Source organism: Terrapene carolina, unplaced genomic scaffold, assembly GCF_002925995.2.
Source record: "Terrapene carolina triunguis isolate 2854851 unplaced genomic scaffold, T_m_triunguis-2.0 Scaffold84, whole genome shotgun sequence".
Classification (NCBI taxonomy): domain Eukaryota; kingdom Metazoa; phylum Chordata; order Testudines; family Emydidae; genus Terrapene; species Terrapene triunguis.
Window position 1 is genome coordinate 27379078 of NW_020664435.1, and position 18432 is coordinate 27397509.

General features: G+C 38.9%; 1 protein-coding gene across 3 annotated transcripts in view; it reads right to left on the bottom strand.

The window, feature by feature from the left end:
• UMAD1 (UBAP1-MVB12-associated (UMA) domain containing 1) overlaps nt 1-18432 on the bottom strand; it is a 121022-nt gene that overhangs the window by 90308 nt on the left and 12282 nt on the right. The gene's annotated exons all lie outside the window — the stretch shown is intronic.

An 18432-nucleotide genomic window follows, 5' to 3' on the forward strand; every position in this document is an offset into this window, starting at 1 on the left:
CAGAAACGGCCAGCAGCAGGTCCGGCTCCTAGGCGGAGGTGCACAAGTGGCTCCGCCTGGCTCTTGCTTGCAGGCACTGCCGCCCCCCTCCCCCCAACTCCCATTGGCCGGGAACGGTGCTCAGGGTGGGGGCAGCATGTGGAGCCCTGTGGCCCCCCTGCATAGTAGACGTACCCGCTGCTGGCCGCTTCCAGTGTCAGAACAGGTAGGCACTAGCCTGCCTTAGCTTGGCAGCACTGCCAACGGGAATTTTAATGTCCCAGTCAGTGGTGCTGACCAGAGCGACCCAGTGCCTTACATGCCGCGACCCAGTACTGGATCGCGACCCGAACTTTGAAAACCCTGAACTAGATAAATACTTAGTCCTGCCTCAGCACAAGGGACTAGACTAGATCAGTGGTTCTCAACGAGGGGTATGTGTACCCCTGAGGGTACTCCAAGGTCTTCCAGGGGGTATACCAACTCATTTAGTTATTTGTCTAGTTTTACAAACAGACAACGTAAAAAGCACTAGCTAAGTCAGTACAAACTAAAATTTCATACAGGCAATGACTTGTTTATACTGCTCTATATACACTATACTCCGAAATGTAAGTACAATTGATTTATTTTATAATTATAAGGTAAAATGAGAAAGTAAGCAATTTTGCAGTAATAGTGTGCTGTGATACTTTGGTATTTTTGTCGTCTGATTTTGTAAGCAAGTATTTTTAAGTGAGGTGAAACTTGGGGGTATGCAAGACAAATCAGACTACTGAAAGGGATATAGTGGATGCAGCCAAAGCCCTAATGTCAATAACTTTTAAAGTGTCCTCATTACAATACAGCAATAAAAACCTCTCATCCTTTTACAGACTATGATAGTAATAGAAAAATGTATCCGTGCAAACCTGAAAATTTCCTCTTTGGTAACAAGGGCCACAGATCAATTACAATGCCTACTTGCAGCTTGGGAGCAGAACTAGACCAGTTAGTCCTGGGGTCTGGGGGATGTCCTGCCTCCTGAAGTTCCCTCCAGGTGAACTTCTATTATAAGGATAATTCAAAACTATTTTCTTAATTACAGATTGTATTATGGATTTTTAGAAGAAAAAACTATTTCTCCTATTGCAGAGCATGGTAAATTCCATCTACTGCCAAGACAAATCTTTGGATGTTAATTTCGGCTTCTATTCTGGATGAACCAGGGACCTTATCACTCAAAGAAAGGAAATGTTCATGGAAAGCATGGATAAATTTGCCAATTCTTGTTAATGTTAAGCTCCAAACATCCATTACAATGAGATTTTTGTAGCAATGTGCCTTCAGGGTGTGAAACAGAGATGACCCATGACAGATATAGCTCTCTCCTATCATGCTTTAGCACAGGTTGAATCTGAGCAAACTACAGCACACAGAATTTAAGTCCCATGCCATAACTATCCAGGAAATCAGGAAATGTTTTAAAACACAATTCCAATTGTTTCTATCATCTTTTGTCTTTCTACTGAAGGAACAAAACTTGAAAGTTTCAGCACATTGGCTAAGTGGTTCTGGAGACTTCAATCTTTCATTTCTACAGGGAAGATGTTAATCTAGATCAGGTGGAGCAGGCACACAAGTGGAGAGGGGAGAGAAAGCTTGCAGTGCCACTAACCATGGTACACCTGTTCCGTATATAGAGGCATGTGCTCCTGTGATATTCTGAGATGTAATGGGATTTATGGTCTGGTGTGGCAATCCAGTATTTTTCTTGGGAGACAGCACCTCTCTAGATACCCTTTTCATCCTGCATATAGCATGGATATGCTAATAATGCTGCTCCCAGTCCTATAGTACTCCTCCTATATCACATGGAAAAGGAGAAGCAGGAATATTAATCTAATGACAGGAATACCATGACAAGAGCCTTCAACACAAAGAAGTCTGGAGAAGAAAAGGGAGCTACACAAGTTCAAAATTATATAAAGTAACATGTGTCGCCCACACACAAGAAAAATTAAAACACTGGCATACCAATAAAAAAGCACATGCTCAACTGACCCACGTGTTCATATTTAAGAAAGTTATTCCAAGCAACAGAGAAAGAATGATAAAGTGAACTGATGAAAGGCATGATGCGTTCCATTCAGTGTATTTCTTAATCTCTTCCCTCCAAAATAACTTCATTGCTTTCTTCTTAATACACAAAAAATTTCTTAAAAAAAAAAAAAAGGCATACCACATGAGAAACATTTTATAGGGAAATGTAAAAAGAAGAATCAGAAGAAGACTATTCAGGGAGAAAAGTTACAAAAAACACCAAAAAGAGAACATTCATATTCTATATGACTATATTTTTCTTTTAATGAAAAGTTTCTCCTTTCAGAAGTAGTATGAGTTATGCATCACTGCATCCTACACCTCGAAGATTTACTTTTTACTGAGTACCAGAATTATTCATCTTGTAAAAGTGTGTAAAATGCATCGATTGAATAGATGTGATCTTCAAGTACCACATCATCTATATGGAGCTTTTTGCCAATGGGTCATCTGAGTTACATGCTTAACGAATTACGGTATTGCAAAATCCTTTTTAGTTGACATCTGATCAACTTCTACAAAAATGAAAAAATAAATAAGGGTGATTATTTTAAATATCCCACACATTAAATGCAGAAACTTTATATCTTAGTCTCTTCACTACAGAGGATGCTTAAATTTCATACCACTCTAAATATCTGAATTTAATAAATCTGATTTATCTTGGACAAGATGGACATTTATTTCTTCAGCACAATGCCTGAGCCACTACAGCCACTTCAGTACTTTGAATTTGTTGCATAGAATATAAAATTTAGTTTTTACTACATCCTATAACATTTGCATCATCTGTACTGATCCATTCTCAATAGCCAGTTAGAGGGCACAATTAAGGTTGTGTTGTGGAGATGGTGTGTAGTATAACTTTGTATTTCCTGGTTTTAAGTTTAACCACTCACCACATTCTTCGTTGTTTTTAAGGGCCCTTCCAGAAAGACTGGTCATCAAAAAATAATATAGATTAGAAAGTTCAGAATACAGAGAAGTTAAAAGGTATTTTCCTGAATTATCTGGAATGGTTCAGTCACACTAAATTCAATACTATGGTTTTTGGTTTTCATTTTAAGCATTGAGATGCATACCGCAGTGTATAGAATAGATTTAATCACCTTTGGATTCACAGTAATGCAGAAATTAAACACATACAAGCTGTTTTCTCCCAACAATTTCTTCACTAATGTTGATGAGTTTACTTTGAGAAGGGAAGTTTTATCAAGATCTAATCCTGAAATTGTTTCAATTGTCAACAGCCATATATTTGCAGAATATGTCCCTGCACAAAAAGTGTCCGAAGATTGAACTCAGATATTTTAAAGCAAAATTTTCACACTGTATCCAATTGGTATCACTTAAAATACTACCAAAACCAAGATAAATTAATAGCAACATAAAAATGATAAATGAAACTGAAATTCTGCTTTGACTTTTAATTAAGCCAAAACTGTAATCACAACAGAATATTTTTGCGGAGGGATCTAGAAGGTCTAAGAATTTACCCAGATTTATTGTTTCCTTTAAGGTCTGAGATATTACCAAGAAGGAAATGTAAAGATGTGACTACTGGTTACCTTATCTGCAAATTATCTTCTGCTTTGATGCATGACTACACAATATTCTTCTCTCTCTACACATAGAGACCCCAAAACTAGCATAATTTACAGGAGCCTAACCACGGCTCCGATGTAAGTAGGAGACTAGTTCAGTGCACAGACAGTCCAGAAACATGAAGCAATATAAGTTGCTGTGAACATATCTAGGTGCTCAACTTCTGTCCCCAGTGCCACTCCAACCACCCCACCAAGTTCCTTGGATACAGGACTACAAAAGTATAAATATAATAAAATAAAGAAAAATAAAGTCAGAATGTGTTTCCAAGAAATAAAAATTCAAAAAGCACAAAACTTTGTTAATATGGAATTCAGGTTGCTAAACTCCTAGAAGGAGTGAAAACGACTGCAGGATTCATAGCTATCTCCCAGGGCCAGCTCCAGGGTTTTGGCTGCCCCAAGCGGCGCAAAAAAAAGCCACAATTGCGATCTGTGGCAGCAATTTGGCGGGAGGTCCTTCGCTCCGAGCGGGAGTGAGGGACCGTCCACCGAATTGCCGCCGAATAGCTGGACGTGCCACCCCTCTCCGGAATGGCCGCCCCAAGCACCTGCTTGGCAAGCTGGTGCCTAGAGCCGGCCCTGCTATCTCCTATAAATTGAATTTGCCTGCATTACATAGATGCACAATTTGTCTTAGGTATCAAACCCAGTCTGCTTTTATACAATGCAACATGAGAATCTGTCAAGTTATCCTTGTCACCTCCACACATGTCTACAATTCAGCATTAACAGCATTTCTCAGGGTCTACTCTGGCTCTCAATTTATTTCTGGGTGCAATATATAAGAGCTTTATAGAATAAAGCTAGCAGTTTTATGGTTTTGGTTCTTGCTACTTTAGAGAGTACATGCAAAATCCTGGACCCCTACTCTTGTCTTTGAAGCATCAGAAAGACAAGGACAGAGGGCTGGTTTAAACAACAAGGCGAAAATTCCCTTTGTGTGAGCGAATCTTCACATGGCATAAAGCCAACATAGACAGCTCTATGCCACTTGTTCCTGGCCTCCAAGTGTAGTGGCCGTTTTGGGGTCACGTCAAGGTCAGGAAGGGTAAGGCTAGAGCACACTGCACTCCAGCAATTCTGGGTCAATGGAACAGTCCTTCGAAAGCCATTCCAGATAGCACAAGTCAAAACAGTCTTATGCTTCTCTAGCTCACATAGAGCCAAGCCAGCTCCAGAGTTTTTTACTCTGAGTTTATTTTTATTTTTTTAGCCTCTCTAATCTCCCTGAGCATTTCACAGTCACCATCACCATCCTGGTCAGGTGGTCGGTAATATATTCCTATTATTAGAGCATGGAATTACTATCCATAGAGATTCTATGGTACAGTTTGGTTCATTTAAGATTTTTACTTCATTTGATTCTACGCTTTCTTTCACATATAGTGCCAGAAAGAGAAGGTTAGAAAAATCTGACCAAAAATACAAACATGAATTTAAATGTAATTTAGAAAATAAGACTATAAACCAAAAAGAAATTATATTTGTAATTTCTTAATGGAGGAAAGAACAATCACCTCCCAGGATTTTTTTGTCACACTTCCAGGTAGTTACAGCTGGAAATAGGCGTTGAGTACTTCATCATTTCTAGTTTATAGAGGTTTAGAAGTGGAAATAGTTACCAACAGGAAACTGAAGAATTATAACATACATAAAATTAGAGAGAGAGCAAGATGTAAACAATCTCTATGGTGAATCCACACAAAAGCAGTAAAAATGAGAACTCTAGTTCTGAATATCTACATTGATGCCCATTAAAATAGCTAACACTAAATTCTGCCACAACTTGTGTAGGTATAAGACAAGTAAGTATTCCAGCAGTCCTGACAACCACCTATGAAGACAGAGTTAAGTAGAATCAAAAGGAAAAGTGATTTGGTGTTCAAAGACACAGCAGTGGGAGTCAGCTCTGGAATGTTTCATGGGTGCCTTCAGATAAGTCAGTTAATCTGACTTAATTTCCTTATTTGTAAAATAGATATAATGCTTACCTACCTCACATGATTGATATAAGGTGTGTTTTGGGGCTAAAGTCAATGGTTGTAAAATGCACTGAGAAATCCTTAATTGGAAGCATGACTTCTTTAAGAAATATATCACAGTACTTCCTAACCTAAGTGGAAGAAATGCTTCATACATTCAAGTACTAAAAATTAATATTCACACTGAGGATACACAGAAAACTAGCTCTCTCTTTACTCTGGATCTCACTGGTCCTTTCTTTTTCCTGGAGTCAGTATCAGCAACTGTATATATCACAGCCACTAGGGTCAAGCAGGTTGAAGAGCAAGGGTTTCTTGCTCTAGACTAGACATTTAAAAAACTGTGTATATAATGTAACCCTGAAAGAAACAATCACTTCAATAAGTTTGCTTAATGACTTGTTTAATGGACAAAAGGAATCTGAAGACTAGTTCTGTAGAAAAATTCTTTCAATTCCAGAAAGAGGAACAAATGTGCAATTTTATAAAAATGTATTTTTCACTTCCTTTCTTTTAAAATACATAGTTTTATATGTAAAATATATGTAGAAGGACATGGGTATGAAGAGAATAAAGAAGTTAAAAAACAAACAAACAAACAAAAACACCACAGCCACCCTATTACATGTGGTAGGCTTATGGTAGACTTACCAAGACAATACTTGAACTCTGGAGTTAAATTCACATGACTGTTTCATTGCTGAAGCTTCTGACGATATTAAGATGACATTTTTACAGACTTTCAAGTATTCATGGTTTGTAGCAATCTTAAAAACCCAGAATTAAGATGTGCCTTCCAAGGTTATCCTTTTTGTAACAGGAAAGGATCTGGGTCCTTTTTTTACGAGCCAGTGTTATCAATGATAGCAGCCCCCTCTAGGACTGGTATGTGCCAATTATGTCACAGAGGCAGCAGAGGAAGCATGAGACTAAGGGTATGTCTACACTACCCGCCAGATCGGCAGGCAGCGATTGAGCCAGCGGGGGTCGATTTATCATGTCTAGTCTAGACGCAATAAATCTACCCCACAAGCGCTCTCCTGTCGACTCCTGTACTCCAACACCATGAAAGTGCAGGCGGAGTCGACGGGGGAGCGGCAGCAGTCGACTCACCACGGTGAAGACGCCGCAGTAAGCTGATCTAAGTACGTTGACTTCAGCTACGTTATTCACGTAGCTGAAGTTGCGCAACTTAGATCGATCCCCCGCCCTAGGGTAGACCAGGCCTAAAACAACTTTTGTTTATGTCCCTCAGAACTAATGGCTCCCTCTCCAACGTACACTTCTCAGCAGCAAAGCAGGAATTTTTTTTAGATATTTAGAATCCGTTGAATAGTCAAAAATAAGTTTAAAAGAAATTATCCTCCTCAACCATTTTTCATGATTTTTTTTTCCCCTTGTTTCTTGAAGGAAATTTATCTATTTAGGAAGTGTAAAACTAATGTAAAAGAACCACAAAGAAAATTTAGTACTGTTGACGAAAAATCTATTCAATGAAAAAAGTGTCATGTTGCTACTAAACAAACTTAACATTGTATCAAGTGTTTGTTAGATATACTGTATTATCAGCAAGATTAGTGGATCTACAAGATATGTGGTTCACAGACTAACCAAGACTAGGATTTTATGAAGCAAATAAAAATCAGAATGTTTTCAACTGAAGACAGAGGCGACACATAACTGTTGCCTGGGGAGGAGAGCCACAATTTAAAGGTTCTGGGGGGGCATGTGACCGCCCCACACGTCACCTCTGGATCAAAGTGGTTGCGAAATGGAAGACAGGGAAAGCCCTGCTGCAGCGTGAGGGGAGCAGTTTCCCCTGGGTAGACCCCCTGCTATAGGAGTGGGAGAGCAGCCTCTGCCCTAGGAACAGGCAAATGGCATTCACCCCACGGCGGTCTGCAAAGCACTGGGACTCCAGCAGCAGAGAAGGAGAAGCAGCCCCATGTATTGAGGGGGTGGGGGTTCAGCCCACAGCCAGCCATCCTGCTGCTTTCTCCCTCCCCGTGCTGCATGGGCACACGAGTGTGGCCGCCAGGGGGAACTGCTGCCTTCTCGCTGCTGGGCATCCCAGAGAGAGGTGGCCCAAGGCCTTGCCCACGCCCACTGCCTTTGGGGCAGTGTCTGCAGTGGCTCCTCTGGATAGGTCACCTTGGAACATTTAACTGTTGCTAAATGGTAGGCAAATCGGGGGGGGGGGGGGGGTAGAACACATGTGGATCCTCCCCAACGCATCACCTCTGACTGAAGATACCACTTCCTTTAAAATAAGCAAGATTTAATCTATTATGTTACTCAATTTGTAAAGAATTTTATTTCTTAGGTTGAATGCATCTCACCTAATAATGGGATTAACAGAACGTTTTCATGAACTGTAGCAACACCCCTCAGACCTCTAAAAACAATTTTTCTGATGAAAAGGCATGTAACAGCTTATTCTAATATTTTTAAAATTACATGACAGAAAGCAGCAGGTATTAGCTATGCAAATGCACCAATAAATCAAAACTTTCCCATTCCCACCTTGTCCCTCCCCATCAAAACATCTCAGTATGGAGACACCTGTTAGTGACTACGTAGATATGGTTGTATTCCAAAATGAGGTATATATTTTTCTCTCTGAAAGTGAATATAAGTTTTCAATTGGTGTGAAATTTTACCCAAGGTTAGCTTTTATGTCTTTTGAATTTTCTATGTTGTTTTTGTTCAGTTTCTCATTAAAGTTTTAATATATCTTTGAACTTGGGTTCAAACTGAAGTTTTTCTTTGGCAGTCCTATTTTTATTGTTGACCAATATCTCTTAAATGCATTGTCTATCTGCATAAAACATGGGAGGAAAGGGAGGTGGATCCTAAGAAGATTTGATATGGTGGGAAGATGTTTTAAAATGTTGATACAAGGTAATTTTTTAGCCATTTTTCATGTTATAACTGAAAGTTTATGCATTGTGCATACAAGCCAGTTTGACTGATGGGGGTAGGCTCACGAAAGTTTCCCAGATCAATGAGTTTCTCAGATCTTCTGTTGGAAGAAACGGGTTGAATAAGAGACTGATTTTAGAACTGATGTCAATATTTTGGAGTGCTGTTGTAAGGAGCCCAAGAAGTTAGAAAAAATATCAATTGGACAAACTGAAACAATACTAAAGGGTGTGAGGGGAGACCAGAAAGGTCACATCTTTGACAACCACTAGGAGTGTACTTTAGTAGCAATGGAACAAATATCACTGAAGAGAATGATTGACTGGATAGCAAATCTTCCCTGTTAGTGCTTTTTCTTCAAGCTTGGATGGAAAGATTTTGGCTTACATACAAGGAAAATAGTGACTACAAACAAGGCTGGCTGTTCAAAATAAAAACACATTTTATAGATTAGAAAAAAGTATGCCAATTTTATATAAAAGGAATTTTGGGTGCCCAGACTCCTGAAATGAGCTTGATTTTTAGAGGGTGAATGCAAAGCATGTTCCCCTCCCCAAAAAACCAGGCTTCTTTTAGGTGTATAGCTACATGAGGCAATCAAGGCTCCGGCAGGAGGCAATGGGGAAAGGCTCCAGCAGCTCCTCCCTGCCAGAGCCATTCTCCACTGCCTCCTCTCAGCTAGAAACTTTCTGTCATAGGTTTCACCCCCACTCTAAACTTTAGGGTACAGATGTGGGGACCTGCATGAGAACCCCAAGCTTAATTACCAGCTTAGATCAGTATGCTGCCACCACCCAAATCGTTTAAAACAGCTGTTTGAGTCATTTGGGAAACTCTGTCTTCCCCCCCAAAAATCTCTCCCTCCCAAGTACTGTAACTCTTCCCTGGGTAACCTTGAGAGACTTCTCCACCAATTTCCTGGTGAACACCGATCCAAACCCTTGGGTCTTAAAACAAGGAGAAATTAATCATTCCCCCCCTTTCCTGGCAGGATCTGAGTTAATTTCTCTGTCCCCCACCAATTCCTGGTGAGTCCAGATCCAACCCCCTTGGATCTTAAAACAAGGAAAAAAATCAATCAGGTTCTTAAAATAAGACTTTTAATTACAGAAAAGGAGTAAAAGAAATACCTCTGAGATTAGCATACAAGCTACTCTCACAGACAACAGATGCAAAACACAGAGGATGTTCCCCCGGGCAAAACCTTAGTTACACAAAAGAAGACCCAATTTGATTATCCCTCTAATGCACAAGACAAAAGAAAATAAACAAACTAATTTATTCCTTCTCTAATACTCACTACTCTGATAAGAGGCTGATTCCTGGATCTTTTCTCTCTGGCACAAAACTGAAACTAACACTGAGACAAAGGAAAACTTCCCTCCTTCCTCTTGAAACATCTTGGTTCCTCTGGTCAGGTGTCAGCTAGGCTATGTGAACTTCTTAACCCTTTACAGGTAAAAGAGGCATTAACCCTTAACTGTCTGTTTATGACACTTTCCCAGCTGCCATAGTCTTTCACCATAGTCCTTCCCATGGCAGGGAAAGGCTCCAGTAGCGAGCAGGCAGCCAGAGTCTAAAAATAGCAGTGGGCGCTTCCATGGGGCCTGTAGAGAGCTGTGTAAGGTATATAGGTGTGGAGGCCACTCTACTCAACCTCCCCAAGCAGTGCCTCACCATCTACATTGTTATTTATATGTATGCTAGTTGGACGTACAGTGACTGCCCTCTACACGCCATCATTAAATGTACACCTATCCTAACTGTTATGAATGATACTCTGACATAATGCCAACACCTATACAATAGCTGAGCTGAATGCTAATAAGTTATAGCATTAGTGAATCACAGAATCTTGCTTACACCTTCATGGTCATTTTCTTCAAGTGCATGATAGGTTGTCTTTTCCTCAAGTATATATCATGTTTTTAAGAGTATGAATAATTAAATCAAAGATTCAGTTTATGCAGGACAAGTGGGCTCATGGTATTTTAAACCAAAATACACTTGTTCTATAATCAAAACAAGTTTACATAGTGCCACTGAGATTCAGTGGACCATACATTAAATGGAAAAAATATTACAGACCATATTTATCCCTTCTCCACCCCCACCCACCCCGAAAATACAAACAAAACACATTACACTTACATTAGTCTAAATTCTGCTCGTCTCATTCTCACTGTAATGACTTGCTCCATAAACAGGACTACTTCTTACTATAACTCTCCTTTCTATAATGCTTTGAAATGCACTGATAAGTGCTATATATGAGCTAGATGATATTACTTGGGGAGTAAGATACTACTGAATGTGAATAAAGCTAGCAGAATATAGCTGTTGATAGACCATTTGAACACTACAAGCAGAAGAGAAAGAAATCAGAACAAGAAACTAAGATAAATAAAAATACATAAAGTGTAGAACAACCAACGTTGCAGAATACACCCATTATGACGAAGGAATTCTTTATCATTTATTTTTGAAAAATGGTTTTGATAATAACTATTCAACATTATTTACTTTCATCACTCCTTATTTGCAGGACTTAGAAGAGCAATGTCAAATACTCCCATGCCCAAATGTGGGCATGTCAATTAAGCAATCTTTATAGGTGTTTCAATATATAAATTCTCCAACATGAGAACTGTAAAGATGCATTCTGCAATAACTCAATTCTGGAAAATGCTTGCGGCATCTACTATTTTATTCTTAGGAGGATGACCTCTCTTTCTTTCAAAGTGGGGGTGAACAGTCAAATACTCTGGTGACCTCAAAACAATTTTTTTGTCAGATGACAAATTTATTTCAAAAAGCTTAACAGCCATGCAATCTTGAAAAAGATGCTACTCCAATTTTAGCAATTTTTCTTTCAATCAGACAACATAAATACAAGACCATGCTTAACATAAATGTTTCGAATAACATGTTAAAATGTTTATTACATTGGATGGACCAAGGAGAATTTTCAATGGGACAGTGAAAGGAAAGTACACACATTTGCTTGAAAGTCCTAAAACAACTTATTCTCTTTGGTTCCAACATGTTACATTACATTCTTCTGAAATTAAAATCACAAGCAGTTAAAAATAGGAGTCCTCGTTGGTACAGTTAATATTCAAAAACTGGTATATTTTTTGAAACATAATTAGGATTAAGGGCTAACCAGCTACATCTAGTCCACCCAGCACTATAAACAACAGCTGTTCTTTACAATATATTGTTTATATTATGTTACAATCATTAGGAGCTACTACAGACATGTCAAATAAACTTGATTATGCACATTAACATTTTAACAGGAACATTTTAAAGCTAAAAAACAATTATGAAGCTTACATGTTACAAGGTATGTTGGAATATGACCTGACAGATTGAACCCTAGAAAGTAAGAGGCAGGGGGACTATAATATACATGACTAAGTAATATTTTTCAAGAGCTAAAAAGCTTTCAGGGTTTGAATTTTGACTGAGGAGAAATTTTTTTTTTTTTTTTTTTCTCTATTTAAAATACAACCCTAAAGATATACAAGAAATTTTCCTAGTGTGCAGGCCGCAGCCAATGAAATGATATGTTCTGATCACAGACATTAAAAGTCAAACCCATTTGAGTTACAGTGAAATGTAGATCTCTATTTCCTGTGTTATATGAAATCTAGAAAGAAAGAAAAACATATATACTGTTTTTAAGAAATACACCTGCTTATACTGCAAAACAATGAATTTCTGTTGTTCTGTAACCTAATTCCTTTAATCTACATAAGAGATGCTGACCAAGTTCACTCAACCAAAACACAACTTGCTTTTAGAGTACAATCAACACATGCTTTTCAACAGTATTAATATAGCATGAAGCTTGTGCTCCCAATTATTCATGTTGTTGCATTGTTACTTTCTGCTATAAAAATATGCAAATTCATTCCTTTGTGTTATGTAGGTCTCGTGGCCCTCAACAGATCTCTCTTGGAAGGAATTACAAGCCAACATCTAGATAATAGCTATCAACATTTAATAGTAAAAAATGAAATCTGAAAGTGCCACTTCAGTGATAAATTTAATGTTACAAAATGTTTGAAATAAAGCTTTGAACTTATGATTAAAACCTAGTCTAATTACTGTACTGTACTCCACTGATTTTTTACAGTAGCAGCAGAATGCAAGGAAAAAACTACCACCTAGTGATACAAGTGCAAACTGCAGTTTGTTTTTGTGTGAAACAAGTACCCAAGAGGATTACTTTGACTTCATTACTGAATGAGGAGGTAGCCATTATCTCCTTATGGTGACTAGAAAGACAGAGGAGAGGGCTGTTATTTTCCTGGGCCTGTTCCCTCCTCCTTGCTCAGTAAACTCAGACTGTAGTATTAGACACCTAACAGGATTAGTAGCTTAATTTCGTTTATGCATAAAAGACAGAAAGCAATACACTTTTTTCAGATGTAGGTTAATGACACATCAAGAGATTAAAAAACTTCTATTGTCAGAAATTTTGACCAGACTTTGCATGGGCACAGGCTTTTTTATTTAATGGTGTACTATTCAGATAGTGCTTTTTATTTTGAAGACTACACCACTCATTTTATTGTAAAACAATTTTATGGAGATGAAGCAGTTTGCTTTTTTTGGGAGGGCAGTAGTTGAAACATGAACCACATGATGGATGCTGCAGCTTCATTATGGGGAAAGTCACAAGGGACTTTGGATGAGAGAAGCACAAGCCCAACTGGCATCCTGCCTAGTGTATTTAATGTACTTTTGCTTAAAATACAATAAACGAGTACCACTAACCCTTGCTTATTAGCCCCATTGAGAGCCCCTTTAGTATTAAGGAAGAAAACATTGTCGACATTGACATGGTTCTTCTGCACACATATTAGCAAGTCCCAAAAAACAAGCAACAGCATCAAGAGCTAACACTTCTATCGCCATGCCATTGATCTTCCAAGTAAAAACAAAGTTGCACTAATAAATCCAATTGTACAAATATTGAGAAATGATCAATTATGCTGCTGTACTAGAACTATTACTAGAACAGAAGTAATTTTATTTATGGACTTGTACTTTTCATAATACATTTGTTTGAACAAAAGGATATTTAAAATGCATGTATTTTCTTCTCATTGGCAAATTCTGATCAAAATAAACATATCTGGGAAATGGGGTCCCATTAGATATTGGTGGTTTCAACCAAACACTACAGAATAGTTTAAAAAGTTTTGTAAACAAAATCTACTTCTATCACTTTCCGATTGCCTTCATCGTTTTGGGTCTTTAATGTTGCAAGGAATATAATACACTTCTGGCTTTGTGTAAATCTTGATTTCAGGAAGGGCATGGAAATCATGAAAATGCCCAAACTGTGATCTTTTAAAAAGTTTTTAAAAAAGAAAAATGTCTATTAAGTCTTTAATACAAAAAGTTACCTTAGCTTACAGTGCTGTTTCCAAATTTTGGGGACAAATAGACTGCTGCGTGCATGCAACACAACTCAGCTACACAACACAATGAATTTTACAGCTAAATTTAGTCTACTGAACTCATTCTATCCTGGGAGTATATTAACCTGTAAAATTCAAATCGTGCAAACTCTGTGAAATTCAATACTTTGCCCTTTACACTATTATGAATGTTATAAAAATAAATATTAAAAAACCAATCATGATTTACACCGGGCCCTAATTATACTCTATTTATAACGGAAAGCTACACAGCCCCACTAATTCCAATTTGTAGTGTATCCAATTCTTCCTTTCACTGCAAACAATACTTCAGGCACTTGTATATCTAGAATACGCTGTAGGAAAATAAAGGTGAGAAAAAAATACTTAGCTTTTTCGAAGGACAAAGTCAATATTTTCTGGACAGAAAACTGACTCATGTTGCATTGTTTTTTCCTCATATGGAAGAACTTCAGTGGATTCAAGAGATTATTTTAAAATATTTTCTGCAACAAAACTGCAATTCTCAAAAAAACTAAATATTAAATCTGCTGTACACCATTGTAGACAAACCAGTTCCTGTATGCTAGGATACCAACGACTGAAGTGAACTACATATGACCTTTAACATAGGAATTACCATAGTGAATCAGACTCATGGTTAAGGCTATGATTTAGTCACAGAGATCACGACAGTCACGAATTTCGTGACTTTACCAAACCTCAGTGACTTCTTCCGCTTCAGCTGTCAGCAGCTGACGTGGGGGCTGGAGGCAGGACTGTGCACCCCTGCCCTGCTGCAACTGGGGCTGGATGGCTGGAATCAGGACCCTGCAGCCCCTGGTTTTCGGGCAGTGGGGGGACTGCAGCTGGGCTGTGCACCCCTGTCCCGCAGCCAGCTCTAGAGTGGGGGCTGCTCCCCCTGCTGCGCCCCAGTCCCACAGCTTCCGCCAGGAGCTGCGGCCAGGGCAGTGTGCCCCCTTTTGGCTGCGGCCGGGACTTAGCGGGGCCATAGCTGGGGCCACACACCCCGTCCTGCAGCTGCGGCCAGCTCCGGAGCAGAGGGCTGCACGCCACCACCCCCCCAGCCCTCCCCCATGGCTGTGCCCGCCGCTGAAGCCAGGGCTGTGTCCCCAGCCATGGCGGGGGTCTTGGCCTGTCAGTTCCCCACCCACCCACGGGACTCCATTCCTCCACCCTATTTAGCCCTGCCCCTGGTTATTTTTAGTAAAGTCACAGATAAGTACGGGGTCCATGAATTTTTGTTTATTGCCCGTGACCTGTCCGGTAACTTTTACTAAAAATAACCTTGACAAAAATCTTAGCCTTACTCATGGTCCATCCAGTCCAGTATCCTGCACAAGATACAATCACAGTTGGCAGATGCGGGATGATGTGTTACATCCTCTGACCCCAACAAAGATCTCATCCCTAGCAGAGATTGGCTTAAAGCCTGAAAACAGGAAGTTTTCTCTCTTTCAAGATTTGGAAACATTCACTATTATAACTCTGGATATTCTGGTTATTTAATACACATCTAATCCCTCTTCGCATCTTGGTAAGTTCTTGGCCTTAACATGTTGCAGAAATGAATTCCACAGTCTGATTATGCATTGTATGAAAAAGAATGTCCTTTTTATTAGTTCTGAATTTGCCACCATTCTGTTTAATTGACTATTCCCTTGTTCTTGTATTACGAAACAGGGAGAATAGAACTATTGGCATAAAACAGCTTCCAAACACTTAGGGAATGCTAGCAAGTAGCATTCCATATCTTTACTGTGATCATTTAGTGTTCATTTAACAATTTTATTGTGAGAGATCACCACAGTATAGAAGTGTGTGCGCAAAGGTGGTGTTCTTAGCACAAGACAACACTCAGCAACAAAATATACTTTTTTGTTGTTTTAATTCCACAGAGAATAGACTTCTCACTCTTTATCCAGAGATAAAAACACTATTGGCTTGTGGCTGTGATGCATACATATACAGCAACGGGCCTCATGGGAAGGAGTGTTGAGGACTTCTTTAACCTGCTAGCTAACAAATTTCACATTCACAACTACCTGTGGAAGGTGCTTACCTCTAGAGGTAATGCAATGGACGAAACTGAGAGATGGAAACTCTCAATTACGACCCAACAAGGAGTCTAATGATATCCATGTGTTTACATTCACCCACAATTTATTTTCTAACTTTGTTTGGCCTTTAGGAAAGCATGGCGAGAGGAGGAGGAATGAGGGAAGGGGGTGGAGTTTATTTGGTGATTCCCAATAACTGGTTTTCCCTGAACCCAATCGACATGGTGAAAGCTTATGCTATGTTGCCACTCATTCCTTTGTAGCACTGTTTAGAATCCTGCACCCACCTATTTCTTCTAGGGTACTCTTCATCTTTTGTAAAAATCCCTTATCAGGGCAATTGAACCTCAGCAAAAGCCCTGCAGAAGACAGCCAAACTCAGCTCTGAGACACAGATCAGAATTAGAGACAGACACAGAGCCAAAAATATTAATGTAAAAATTTGAAATCAAGTTTGGAATTTCCCTCAGAAAAGCTATGCAACAGAGAAGGCTCGCTGAGCCACTGGCCACTATGGAAGCAGAGAAGACTGGAGGGGAACTTCAGGTCAGGCATTCCCTTGCAGCCAGTGACTGACAAGTCTGTTTCTGCCTCCAACTCGCAAACAGACGAGGTATCTCTTGCAACAGATCTGTGGACTTTAGCACAAAGAACAATGAATAATTACCTCTATAAATTTGTGTACTGGGATCACCCTTTCCTTATAAAACCCCATTCAGAAGTACTTTATGAGGATGTCTGAATTCTCACATGCCACAGAATTTAGCTGAAGACTTATAGTGACAGAAACTCTCCTGACCACAGTATCACGTTTGACCTGGGGCTCTCCCTCCTTTTTCCCAGTACAGAAAGAACTATCCTTCCTCCCTTGGCGAAGGAGTTGGAAAGAGACTCGGTTTCTTAAGTTATTTACTCTTGTATGCCTTCGTTAAAATCCAGACTCCACTGACAAAAAAAAAACCCCCAAAAAAAACAAAAAAATAAAACAAGATTTAAAGGGCCTAAAGTACTTTACCATCAAATCTGAAAAATAATTTTAAGAAAAATCACCAAATTAAAACCACACAGGTAGCTAAAGTTTCTAAACTGCTGCTGCTCTGGGATAAATGGAGACAGAACTCCTAATGACTTCCTGAAGAAGGCATTCCTTCCTGTGACAGCTTCCCCTGAAGTTGACAGTTTTGTACCTGCTTCCATCTATAAGGGAATGATACCTTCCACTGTCAGGACTACTGGACATTCCTTTACAAGGGAAAGAAATAATTATATGGCAATCTATTTTGAAGTAATTTGCAAGGTTAACCACTGTGTTAGTTTAAAACAAAACAAAAATTACAGTCACCACCAGGATGTATGTGACATGTAAGACACTTCTGCCCACAGCTCTTCACGCCTGGAATTGCAGCATTGACTCTGGGACTGCCTCAAGCTATATAGTCATTACTTCTGAAGTGCTTTACAGAAGCTTTTGAAGAGATTTTTTTTTAAAAATGCAGGTGTCAGAATTAATAGATTTAGCTACCAAAACTGAAGTTTGTGGATACAGGGCTGTAGCAGATCAAGTAAGTTTACTGAGAGGCCACTGTTAAACAGGACATTACAAAAGTAAAAGTTATATCCTTGAAAGTAGACCTGCCCTAACAACTTGCATACCAATAGGTGTCCCAACTACTTACAAGACAAACAGTTGTTCTGGAAGCTACTGCCTAATACTTCCGTTAAAAAATTTCTTCTGTTATGAAATTTCCTAACCATTCCAGTGATAATACTCGTTACATCCACAGGGAATCTCTCTGAAAAGGTTAGAATCAGCACAAATGGAAGAAACTCCTAAATACATCCACAGTAACTGAAATACTCAGTATTAGTAGGAAAAAGTCAGCTGCAAATAGAGAGGTGGAAGACCTCTGGCAAGAACAAATCAGTAAATCAGGATAATGATGGCATCAGAGTATTTATAATGACAGATTTACACAAGGATGGAATTAATTGCAATAAGAAATAAAAGATCAGTTGCAATACAAAGGTAATAAAAAACTTGATTTTCCTCACATTTGATCCCTCTTACATGACCATGAAAGACTTGATTAAAAAATGTTTGACAAATTCATAGATTAAAATGAGCAGAATTCCATTTTATTTCTGGAAAATCCAATTTATAATAACTGACATTTTAGGAGACTAAAGCATTACTAACTTCTTAAATTTTCACCAAAGTACTCAAGTGCCAGATTCTGAGAGAGAAGACCTACATTTCATATGTGACTATAAATAACATATGTAACATGCAGACATTTCCGAGTTAATATCTGGAAGACTTTGGTAGCAACTGAGTTTATAA